Source organism: Pongo pygmaeus, chromosome 19 (genome assembly GCF_028885625.2).
Source record: "Pongo pygmaeus isolate AG05252 chromosome 19, NHGRI_mPonPyg2-v2.0_pri, whole genome shotgun sequence".
Lineage (NCBI taxonomy): Eukaryota > Metazoa > Chordata > Mammalia > Primates > Hominidae > Pongo > Pongo pygmaeus.
In genome coordinates, this window is record NC_072392.2 from 91,388,343 (window position 1) to 91,400,439 (window position 12,097).

Sequence of the window (12,097 nt, forward strand, 5' to 3'; positions counted from 1 at the left end):
TGAATGATTATTCTTACTAATATGTCATCTCTGCATGTCCAGTATTTTGATAAAACAGTTAAAACTGCGTTTGCCTTCTAATGAGACTTTGTGACTGGCTGTGTTTCTCTGTCAGATGAATTTACCTTCCTATTTGCTGTTAAAAGTGATTGTATAATCCTAATCCTATAAAACAAGCAGCAAATGTTTCTTTTTAGTGACTTGCTTTTCAAAAAATTTACAAGTGTACCATTTTATAGCTATCTTCACACAAAATCATATTCTCAATCAAAGAGACTCAGATTGAAGTTTGTTCATTAGGCGAGTTAGGTGAACTCACCTCTGTCCCCTGCCTCTGAAAAATATCCTACATGCTCAGGAAAGAGGGCCAGAGTCCTAAGTGACATAACCTACACTTTCCAAGTTCCCTAAAGCCCTGAACTAGAAATAGGCTTTAAAATTTCACAATTTGTTTTAAAACTCTAAGCCCAACAAAAAGCCTACAAAGTCTTTTCTAGATGTTACCAAGGTCTTTGCTATCATTTGCCTGAGAGCAAAAGAAAAAAACAAAAGAAAAACCTTGAAAATTGGCAACTACTGGTGAATCCCATTTTGTCCACAGACTGATTTTTTTTTTAAAGATGGTGTCTTGCTCTGTTGCCCAGGCTGCACTGCAGTGGCATGATCTCGGTTCACTGCAACCTCCGTCTCCTGGGTTCCAGTGATTCTCCTGCCTCAGCCTCCCAAGTAGCTGGGATTACACGCACCTGCTACCATGCCCGGCTAATTTTTTTGTATTTTTAGTAGAGACGGGTTTTGCCATGTTGGCCAGGCTGGTCTCGAACTCTTGACCTCAGGTGATCCACCCGCCTCAGCTTCTCAAAGTGCCAGGATTACAGGTGTGAGCCACCACACCCAGCCACAGAGACTAATTTTTAATGGCCCCATCTGATTTCTTCCAGATTTTGTAGCCTAGTTTAAACAGAATGTCTGCTTAAGTCATCGTCAAGCAGATGACAAAGGGATGCCCTAAAAGTGCCATAAAGATGCACCAGGTCTCAGTGACAGCAAAGCTGACTATAGACAAATGCCAAGAGTTTAGAAATTAGGCCCCCAAAACCAAGTTGTTACCATCTTCTCATCTTTCACTCAAATCCAAAACATAACAAATTTCCAGTTGCTTAAGTTAGAGTAAATTAGACACTAACATCAGAAAAAAATTAGCTGATCGTTCATTATGTACCAAGCCCTCCCTGTTCTAAGCACTTAATATGCATCATCTCATTCAATTCCCATAAGAGCTCTCTGAAGTAGGTGCTACTTTTATTCCCATTACACAGATGAGCAAACTGAGGCATAGCATACTTGCATCACTTGCCCAGAACCTGCGCTCTTTTTTTTTTTTTTTTTTTTTTTGAGACAGAGTCTTGTTCTGTCGCCCAGGCTGGAGTGCAGTGGCGCGATCTTGGCTCACCACAACCTCTGCCTCCTGAGTTCACGCCATTCTCCTGCCTCAGCCTCCCAAGTAGCTGGGACTACAGGCGCCCGCCACCACACCCGGCTAATTTTTTTGTGTTTTTTAGTAGAGATGGGGTTTCACCGTGTTAGCCAGGATGGTCTTGATATCCTGACCTCGTGATCCGCCCACCTCAGCCTCCCGAAGTGCTGTGATTACAAGCGTGAGCCACCATGCCCAGCCAGAACCTGTACTCTTACCCACTTCTCCACATTGCATGACCACCTACAGAAAGTGTGAGCTTGAGCAAGTGCCTGACCTTCCAGAGACCATGCTTCCTCGTTTGCAAAACAGGGATAACACCAAGTACCTCAAGGAATTCTGTAACGATCAGATGATAAAAAATACTGAAGACAGTTTGTCACATTATCAGACATAGAGAGGTACCCAGTACATATTAGCGTCCCTTCACCTTTAATCAGAGCAAAAGAAGACCAGAAATGTTTTGGTTGTTAAACAGCTGATCATTTTCCAAAATGCTAATATTAAACCACGGCTTCTAATCCTGCCATCGGTAGAAAGCTTGGCCAGCACTAACAAAACCAGCCATGTGACTCAAGATGAAAGCAAATCGGAGTGCAGAAAAGTAAATGCAATTAGCTGGCTACCTGATAAGGTGGCACACGCTGCACAAAGAGTGTTCCTTTCTGGCTAGAGGACTTTACTCCTCTGTTAACCCTAATTCAATGGTCTCTACCACACGGGACCAGGAATAAACTTCCACCTCCCTAAACAGAGCTTCATCTTGCCAAAGCATTCTGGAAACTTAGCAGTTCGTGGTATGTTACAAATCGCTGAGCTCTTTGCCTCCTCCCTCCAGTGTGGGACCACGGTTGGGCTGGGGCCTGGTGCTCACCATAGAGGGAGAAGCGTGCAGTGAATCCTGGGTTTATCACCATCTGCACTGCTCCAGGGTCCAGCTGGAGACAGATGGCACACTCGCAAGGGTAGCTGAAACGAATGGAATGAAGGAGCTACATACAGAGGTGGGGGCAGGCGCAAAAGAGCCACCAAGAGACGGATGAGGTGCCTGGAGACTGGGCACCGGAATAAGGGAATAAAAAGGCTTAAAAGGGACAGAAGCCTTCTCTAACTCCATAAGGAACATTCAAAAGTCCAGACTTCACATTGTTTGAGGGGGAGGGAAGGGCTGATGTTAGACATGAATACAAATATGAATGAATTCAGCATTTCTGACACTAGACTAAATCAATCTGGTCATTTTCTTTCTCTCATTTAAGAATTGTAGGGTAACGCGTAGTTGGAATATTTACGTATTTTTCTTTTTAACATATCAGGAAGTTACCTTATTACAAAGTTAAATTTGTATTCAGGCACTCAATGATTATTGAGTGTCCACTGTGTGACAGAGATTTAGAAGCTGAGAATTTAGTAAGAAAGACAAAAGAGCAGAAGACAGGTACAGTGGTGCACGCCTGTAGTCCCACCTACTTGTGAGGCTGTCGGGAGGATCCTTTGAGCCCAGGAGTTCGAGACCAACCTAGGAAACATAGCAAGACCCTGTCTATAAATAAATAAATAAATAAATAAATAAATAAATAAATAAAAGACCAACCTGGGAAACATAGCAAGACCCTGTCTATAAATAAATAAATAAATAAATAAATAAATAAATAAATAAAGACAGACCAGGTCTCTGCTCCTTGTTGTGAGAGAGACACTCAACAAACACACACAAATAGATGAACATGTAATTTCAATACCGTGACAAATGCTATGATGAAAATGCATAAGCAGGCCAGGCGCAGTGAGTGGCTCACGCCCGTAGTCCCAACGCTTTGGGGGGCCGAGGTGGGCGAATCACCTGGGGTCAGGAGCTCGAGACCAGCCTGGCCAGCATGGTGAAATCCGTCTCTACTCAAAATACAAAAATTAGCTGGGTGTGGTAGCACACACCTGTAATCCCAGCTACTTGGGAGGCTGAGGTGGGAGAATCACTTGATACCAGGAGGTGGAGGTTGCAGTGAGCCGATACGGCGCCACTGCACTCTAGCCTAGGTGGCACCACGGCACTCTAGCCTAGGCGACAAGAGTGAAACGCCCTCTCAAAACAAAAAAGAAAAAGAAAATGCATAAGCAGTAAAGAGTGGGGGTCAAAGGCCTGGGTTTGAGAGCCACACAGCTGGTTTATATCTCAACTCCGCTACTTCCTCAATGATTTGGGGCAAATTACACAACCTCCCTTGGCCCCAATTTCCTCTTCAGTGAAGTGGAGATAACAACAGGATCTGAAGCAGGCATGGTGGCTCATCCCTGTAATCCCAGCACTTAAACCGAGGCGGGAAGACTGCTTGAGCCCAAGACTTTGAGACCAGCTTAGGCAAAAAAAATAGCCAGGTGTGATGGCACACACTTGTGGTCCCAGCTACTCAGGAGGCTAAGGTGGGAGAATCACTTGAGCCCAAGTGGTCAAGGCTACAGTGAGCTGTGATCGCACCACTGCACTCCAGCCTGGGCAACAGAGCCAGAGAAAAAAAAGGACAGGATCAAGATAGTTCACTTTCAAGGTTTATAAGCGTGATAACAGTGGCTGACATGTATTGAGCTGTTGACAAATACTAGCTTTTATTATTTTAGACGGGTGGTTCATCTGCAGAAGAAACAGCACAAGCAATGGCTTTAGGAAGGAGGGAGCCAAAGCTTGTTTATGAAGCAGGAAGAAGACCAGGGAGGCGAGTAGAGTGAGGGAGGAGGAGAGTGGGGTCAGATACGGTCAGGCCACGCAGGGACTTGAAGGTCTTTGATGGGAGTTTGCATCTGGCCAAGAGGGATGGGCAGCCGGGGGAGGTTTTAAGCAGAGGACACACAAAACCTGGTTTCCACTTTTAAAAGTCGGCTTTGTAGCAAGGAGCATGAACTAAAAGGGGTGAAAAGTAGAGGCTGAGTACGGTGGCTCACACCGATAATCCCAGCAGTTTGGGAGGCTGAGGCAGAAGGCTCATTTGAGGCCAGAAGTTCAATACCAGCCTGGGCAACATATTGAAACCCTGTCTCTATAAAAAATGCAAAAATTAGGCCAGATGCAGTGGCTCATGCCTATAATCTCAGCACTTTGGGAGGCTGAGGAGGGCAGATCGCCTGAGCTCGGGAGTTCAAGACCAGCCTGGACAATATGGCGAAACCCCTTCTCTACCAAAAACACAAAAATTAGCCAGGCACGGTGGCACATGCTTGTGGCCCCACCTACTCGGGAGGCTGAGGTGGGAGGATTGCTTGAGCCTGGAGGTGGAGGTTGCAGTGAGCTGAGATCCTGCCACTGCACTCCAGCCTGGGTGACAAAGCAAGACCCCCTCTCAAAAAAAAAAGATTAAAAATTAGCCAGTTGTGGTGGCACACACCTGTTGTCCCAGCTACTCAGGAGGCTTAGGTGGGAGGATCGCTTGAGCCTGGAAGGTCAAGGCTGCAGGGAGCTGTGATTGTGCCACTGCACTCCAGTCTGGGTAACAGAGCAAGATTCTATAGAAACAAAGAGAGAAAGAAAGAAAGGAAAAGAAAAGAAAAAGAAAAGGAAAGAAAAGGAAAGAAAAGGAAAGAAAAGAAAAGAAAAGAAAAGGGCGTGGTAGCTCACAACTGTAATCCCAGCATTTTGGGTGGCCGAGGTGAGCGGATCACTTGAGGCCAGGAGTTCGAGGCCAGCCTGGCCAACATGGTGAAACCCTGTCTCTACTAAAAATACAAAAATTAACCAGGTGTGGTAGTGAGTGCCTGTAATCCCAGCTACTTGGGAGGCTGAGGCAGGAGAATCGCTTGAACCCGGCAGGTGGAAGTTGCAGTGAGCCCAGATCATGCCACTGCACTCCAGCCTGGGTGACAGAGCAAGACTCCATCTCAAAAAAAAAAAAAAAAAAAAAAAAAGTAAAGAAAGAAAGGATGAGAAACTGTTAATCTGGACCAGTGGAAATGGAAAAAGAGCAGGGGTCACCAAACCATGGCCCAAGAGCCAAAATGGGCCCTTCGCCTGTTGTATTAAATACAGTTGGCCCTTTCAGCAACATGCGTTTAAACTGCACGGGTCCACTTTTTTCTGATTTTTTTCAACCAAACACTGATTGGAAATAGAGAATTTGTGGGAGGCGAAACCCGTATATATGGAAGGTCCACTTTTCATACTCACGGGTTTCACAGGGCTGACTGCAGGCCTTGAGTATGCACGAATTTGGAGATATGCAGGGGTCCTGGATCCAATCCCCCTCGGATACTGGGGGATGCCTGTAAAGTCTTACTGGACACAGCCACACCCATCTGCTGGTGTGCTGCCTGTTGCTGCTTTGGGGCGACAACAGCTTTGCCGAATTGTGTTGACAGAGACTGCAAGGTTGGCCGGGTGCAGTGGTTCATGCCTGTAATCCCAGCACTTTGGGAGGCTGAGATGGGCGGATCACTTGAGGTCAGGAGTTTGAGACCAGCCTGGCCAACATGGTGAAACTCCATCTTTACCGCCCCCCACCCCCCCAAAAAAGACAGAGACCGCAGGGTCTGCAAAGTCCACTTACTATCTGGCTCTTTATAGCAAAAGCTGATCCATCTGTGTTTTGGAGGAAGAGCCTATAGGGCTTGTGAAAGCACTGGGTATGCAGAGTGAGAGAGAGACGGAAGACTTCCTGAGTCTGAGCCATGAATAGCTGGGCGGTGCCATTTCTTGAGATAGGAATGACTTGGAGTGAGGGCCTAGGAGGGGCACTAAGAAGAGAGTTGTTATTCTGGATGTGTTAAATTTGAGATGTCTCTTAGACATCCAAGTGGAGTTTCTTTTCTTTTTTGGAGACAGAATCTCACTCTGTCACCCAGGCTGGAGTGCAATGGCACGATCTTGGCTCACTGCAACCTCTGCCTCCTGGGTTCAAGCAATTCTCCTGCCTCAGCCTCCTGAGTAGCTGGGACTACAGGTGCTCACCACCACGCCTGGTTAATTTTTGTATTTTTTCAGTAGACACAGGGTTTCACTATGTTGGCCAGGTTGGTCTCGAACTCCTGGCCTCAGGAGATCCTTTGGGAGGCCTTGGCCTCCCAAAGTGCTGGGATTACAGGCATGAGCCACCGTCGCCGGCTCCAAGTGGAGTTCTAAGGAGGCAGCCAGATGTACAAGGCAGGAGCACAGGTGCAGGAGGAACAAATGTAGGAGTTTCTGCAAACATGCCTGCCTGGCTGTTTGTTGAAGGCAGAGTCTCAGGTATCTGCAAACAGTTAAGTCAAATAACCACCCCTTCTACCACAAATGTCACCTCCAGTAGACACAGGCTGATAAACTGCCATAAAGATAAGATGTCAAGACAACTACATTAGGGCTCTCTTGATCCCATTGGCATCTCAGCCAAGAGCAAACACCAAATGTCCGAATCCCACTGAGTAATAGTGTGGAATTCAACCTCCTGTTCTGCCCCGGATGTTATTGACAGTGTATCCCTTACTACATCAAATTTCCCTTTCTTTCCTCCCCTGTTTGTTAATTTGTGATCAATTTCCAATTTCCTCTCCTTTCCTTTTTTCTTCCTTCTCACTTTCACCCTTTCCATTTCTCCTAGCTTAGCTAGAGTTAAATTTCTTATTTTCATTTTCCTGGGTAATTTTGTCTCTCCCATTTATTGTCTCTTCTCCAGGTATCCCCAGCTTTTATTCCCTCCTAAGTTTATCAGAGAATGCCCCTTCATCCAACATCATCAGGGCCCAGGTACAAGATTCAGCAGGTTCACTCTTCAGAGTCTATATGGACGTGCCAAAAACGCAGCCACCTTACATCAAAGAGGAGGTATTGGAAGAAGGGTTGAAGTGGATGTGAGATGAGATGGGTTAGAATTGTCTTACTGCTTTTATTATTTCAATTATTAGACAACTGAGGGCGAAAGGCCCTTCTGCCTTTTCCAATGCATCCTTTGTGTAGACACTGTGATTATGTAACATATACGCTTGGCATATTTTGCAAATATTTATTGAATCATTTGGTTTGACAGCCAAGATCTATGGGACCCGTGCTCCCAGATGCTAGATCACAGATTGCATAAGGAAAGAACATGTGGTGTCTACAAAATCTGCAATGTTGAAACTCTCCACTTTGGGCATTATCCTGGCTTGCTTTCTATATTTCTATTAAAAAGTAAAGAGAGCTGGGTACAGTGGCTCACACCTGTAATCCTAGCACTTTGGGAGGCTGAGGCAGGAAGATGGCTTGAGGCCAGGAGTTCAAGACCAGCCTGGGCAACATAGTGAGACCCCCATCTCTACAAAAAATTTAGAAATTAGCTGGATGTAGTAGTGCATTCCTGTGGTCCCAGCTACTCCAGAGGCTGAGGTGGGAGGACCACTTGGGCCCAGGAGGTCAAGGCTGCAGTGAGCTGTGATCATGCTACTGTACTCCAGTCTCAAATAAATAAATAAATAACAGGAGAAATCTGTCTGCTCAATGTTCTGAATAAGAGTATACTGATCGGGACTGGGCACTGTGGCTCATGCCTGTAATACCAACACTTTGGGAGGCTCAGGCGGGCAGACCACCTGAGGTCAGGAGTTTGAGACCAGCCTGGCCAAAATGGTGAAACCCTGTCTCTACTAAAAATACAAAAAATTAGCCGGGTGTGGTAGTGCACACCTGTAGTCCCAGCTACTCGGGAGACTGAGGCACGAGAACTGCTTGAGCCTGGGATGGGAAGGCTGCACTGAGCTGAGATCGTGCCATTGCTCTCCAGCCTGGGTGACAGAGTGAGACTCCGTCTCAAAAAAAAAAAAGAATGTGCCCATGGGTCTAAAGAAACTAAAATGTCAGAATATATCCACTGCGTTGAAAGACTGTCCTCCAGCATGCAGATGCTTGGCTACCAGGCATGGCCACCCCATGTGTCATCTGCCCCCAAATCACTGGATAGCCATTCCAGCTTGGGTGCCCAAACTGACTGCAGAGACCCACCCTTAGGCAGAGATCAGGAAGCAGTGTGGGTACCATCCGAATGGTGCTCACAATTGTTTGAGCCATCTGTCTCTTGGTATTCTGAAATCTTCTTTGAAGCTAATAATGTGACAATGCAGAAAGATCAAGGACTTCTAGAGCCAGGGGATCTGAAGACAGGCACCTGTGTGAACTCACGCAGGTTGCTTGACGCTAAAGGTTATCACACAACACACATGAACTCATCCCTATACCAGAACTAAACTATGGCAATAAGGTGAAAAGGTGCCTCTTTCACTCAGGTACCTCCTAATACCTTGAGAAAAAAAGGCTCCAGGTTCTCATCTCTGTCTTGCTGTCCCCAGCACAGTGCCTGGTCCGGCTGTGGAAGCTGAGTTCTTTGCACCCGATCCGAGGTTTTGATGGTCCCAGCTGATATGCAGAAGGCAGAGGAAGGGGGTGGTGCTGTCCTGGGAGGCAGAGGACAAGGAAAGGAGCCACGGAGAGGAAAGAGTTAAAGACACATTTCCTCCAGGGCCAGGAGCTTTCCCAGTGACCAGGCAGTCAGGTGACAGCTTCTGTCAGTGCTCAGTTCTGCAGGCAGAGGAACAACAGTGGCATCTTCAGGCCAGTCAGATGAACTTGGCCAGGGAAATACAGAGGAAAGGCAGGGAACACCCTGATTTCAAACCACACTCTGGACTGGGTGAGGTGGCTCACACCTGTAACCCCAGCATTTGGGAGGCTGAGGCGGGAGGATCCCTCTAGCCCACGAGTTCGAGACCAGCCTGGGCAACAGAGTGAGGCCCTGTCTTTACACAAAAATTAAAAAATTAGCCGGGCATGGTGGTGCACACCTGTAATCCCAGCTACTAGGGAGGCAGAGGTGGGAGGATCGCTTGAGCCGAAGAGGTGGAGGCTTCAGTGGAGCTGTGATTGCACCCCTGCACTCCAGCCTGGGCAACAGTGAGACCCTGTCTCAAAACACACACACACACACACACACACACACACACACACACACACACACTGCAGTGTTGACAGCTGGCCAGTTTGTCTTTTCTCTACCTGAGCTTACAGGTATTGTGCACAAGCACAAGAGCCATCCCATACAAAGCCCCGGGCCCCCACACTATCCCTGATATGTTGACATTTCTCCCCTTGCTGTAAGAAAGGTTTCATCCAAACTCTCACGGAGCTGGAACCTCAGTGCAGTGTATATCAGTTAGGGCTAGGGCAAACCAGAGAAACCGATTTTGATTTTCAAAGAAACAAAATTGATCAGTAAGACATCGGACAGTTCATAGAATCTAAGGGAAAGACGGGGAGGCAGGCTCAGGGGACAGGCAGGCAGGAAGGAAAGGAAACGGAACATTTAGAACCCAGACGAGCACACCACAGGGTGATTCTGCCGAGGACGTCATTGTGGGTGCCCACGGCTGCCACCAACACCACCACCAGCATTAGCAGCTGGGAGCTGGAGCTGGGTTCACTGCCCTTGCTGTCCTTAGGAAGTGGAAGTTGCCGGTAATACCTGTGCCACCACCAAAATGCAATCGCCCCTGTCATCTGCGATTTTTTTTTTTTTTTTTTTTTTTTTTGAGACAGGGTCTCGTTCTGTTGCCTAGGCTGGAATGCAGTGGCCCAATCATGGCTCACTGACGCAGTCTCGACCTCCAGAGGCTCAAGTGATCCTCTTGCCTCACTTGCCTCTTGTCAAGTGGTTAGAACTACAGGCCTACAGGCCCACACCACTACTCCCGGCTAATTTTCTTTTCTTTTCTTTGAGACAGAGTCTCACTCTGTCGCTCAGGTGGGAGTGCAGTGGCTCGATCTCGGCTCACTGCAACCTCCGTCTCCCAGGTTCAAGTGATTCTCCTGCCTCAGCCTCCTGTCTGCTGCCTCAGCCTCCCGAGTAGCTGGGATTACAGGTGTGCGCCACCACGCCCAGCTAATTTTTGTATTTTTAGTAGAGACAGGGTTTCATCATGTTGGCCAGGCTGGTCTCGAACTCCTGACCTCATGTGATCCGCCTGCCTCAGCCTCCCAAAGTGCTGGGATTACAGGCATGAGCCACCCGGCGCGCTCCCCTTTTTTTGTATTTTTTGTAGAGACTGGGTTTGGCCGTGTTGCCCAGGCTGGTCTTGAACTCCTGGACTCAAGGGATCCACACGCCTTGGGCTCCCAAAGTGCTGGGATTACAGCCTGCTTCTTAACGTCACTAACTCTTCACCCAAATCCTAGGCACTTGTGCCTGATGTGCCAGTCCCAGGCCGCAGGCTGGCACGGTAGCTATAAAGGGTGCCAGAAAAAAGATCTTGCTAGATAGCGATGAATTCCCCAATCACAGAAAGGAGATACTGCGGATGCTTATCAGCCGAATACCAATAAGTGTTCCTTGCAGAATGGGATTAGAGACTGCAAACTGCAGGCCCGCCAACAGAGGGTGCTCTGTGGGAAATTATGTGAAAATGTAGAAAAGAGCGCGAGCCAGGAATTTAAAAATCGACGTCCAAATGCTCACTGGGTCACCTATCAGCTATGTAATTTGGGCAGGTAAATAAGCTTTTCTGTTTTTTTTTTTTTTTTCTCATAAATAGACTAGGAATATTACTCCTAGCTACCTGGCATGGCGGATGTGCCCAGAAAATGAGAGAATCTCGTGGACAGGCTTTGAAAACTGCACTTAGTTACTGAGTAAAAAAAACCTTTGCCTCTCCGGGCCCCCGTTTCCCCATCTGTAAAGTGAGAATGATACTCCCTACGCCGCAAGGCTCTTGCAGGTTAAACTCGAATATTATAAATGCACCATTTATTTGCAGATTGAAATTCTGTGCGTCCGGAGGTGGCGGATGGGAGACGGAACGAGCAGTGATGCACGGTAGGCCCTGAGTTGCTGGGGGCTCAGCCCGGCCACTGCGCACATTGCATCATTTTGTCGGCATTGGTGTGGGTGAAATCTTCCAAAAGAAATGAAAAAAGAAAAACAAAACAAAAAAAAGGGTCTGGGACTCAGCAGAAATAAGCCACATCTCCAGATTCTACTATTCCTGGGCCACGTGAGGAGCGCCCACCCGTCTGGCGCTGCGTTCCCCGGGGCGTCCCAGCCTCTCCCGCCCAGCCCGCCGCCCTCCTCCCCCGTGGCCACCGAGGTCAGGCTCTCGCAGGGAAAACGTCTTCAGGGGCTAAACGTCGGTTTTAAACGAAATGGAAACCCCCCAACACGAATCAACAGCAGAGGAAAAGCAGACGCCAAACAAGCGCTCAGAACCCCTTCAGGGGCGGCGAGGTAGCTCTTCCCGGGGAACAGCGAAGGGCGCGATGTCCCTCTTCCTAAAACTGCACGCGGGGAACGATCCGAGACCCAGCGGCGGCGAGCGCGCCCGAGTCTGCTCGCGGGCGCCAGGCGCGCGGAGAGCGGCGGCTGCGGCTGCGCCTGCGCCAACGCCGTCAGTCCGCGGAGCCGGATCCCGACTCCTAACTCCCCAGAGAAGCTCTGCTCCTAAAGGAAAGGGAAGACTTTAGCCAGTCTCGCAGCCAACCTGGCGACCTTACCTCTCTAGCGACCTCACTTCCCAGCCGGCTCCGTTTAAGAAAACCCCGCGCAGGACTGCGCCCGCCCCTCGCCCCCGCCGCCCGCCCCTCGCCCCCGCCGCCCGCCCCTCGCCCCCGCCCCTCGCCCCCGCCCCTCGCCCCCGCGCCCG

General features: G+C 48.5%; 1 protein-coding gene across 5 annotated transcripts in view; it reads right to left on the minus strand.

Annotated features, from left to right (window-relative positions):
• Positions 1–12,097, minus strand: part of SLC39A11 (solute carrier family 39 member 11) — a 569,718-nt gene that overhangs the window by 556,756 nt on the left and 865 nt on the right. The window contains exon 1 of one of the 5 annotated variants that reach the window (XM_054459872.2): positions 11,949–12,011. The exons of 2 other annotated variants lie outside the window; for them this stretch is intronic. The gene's annotated coding sequence lies outside the window, so the exon portion shown is untranslated. Of the gene's footprint in view, positions 1–11,948; positions 12,012–12,097 lie in introns of those variants that run through there. 2 more of the 5 variants (XM_054459869.2, XM_054459879.2) reach the window with 2 other exon arrangements.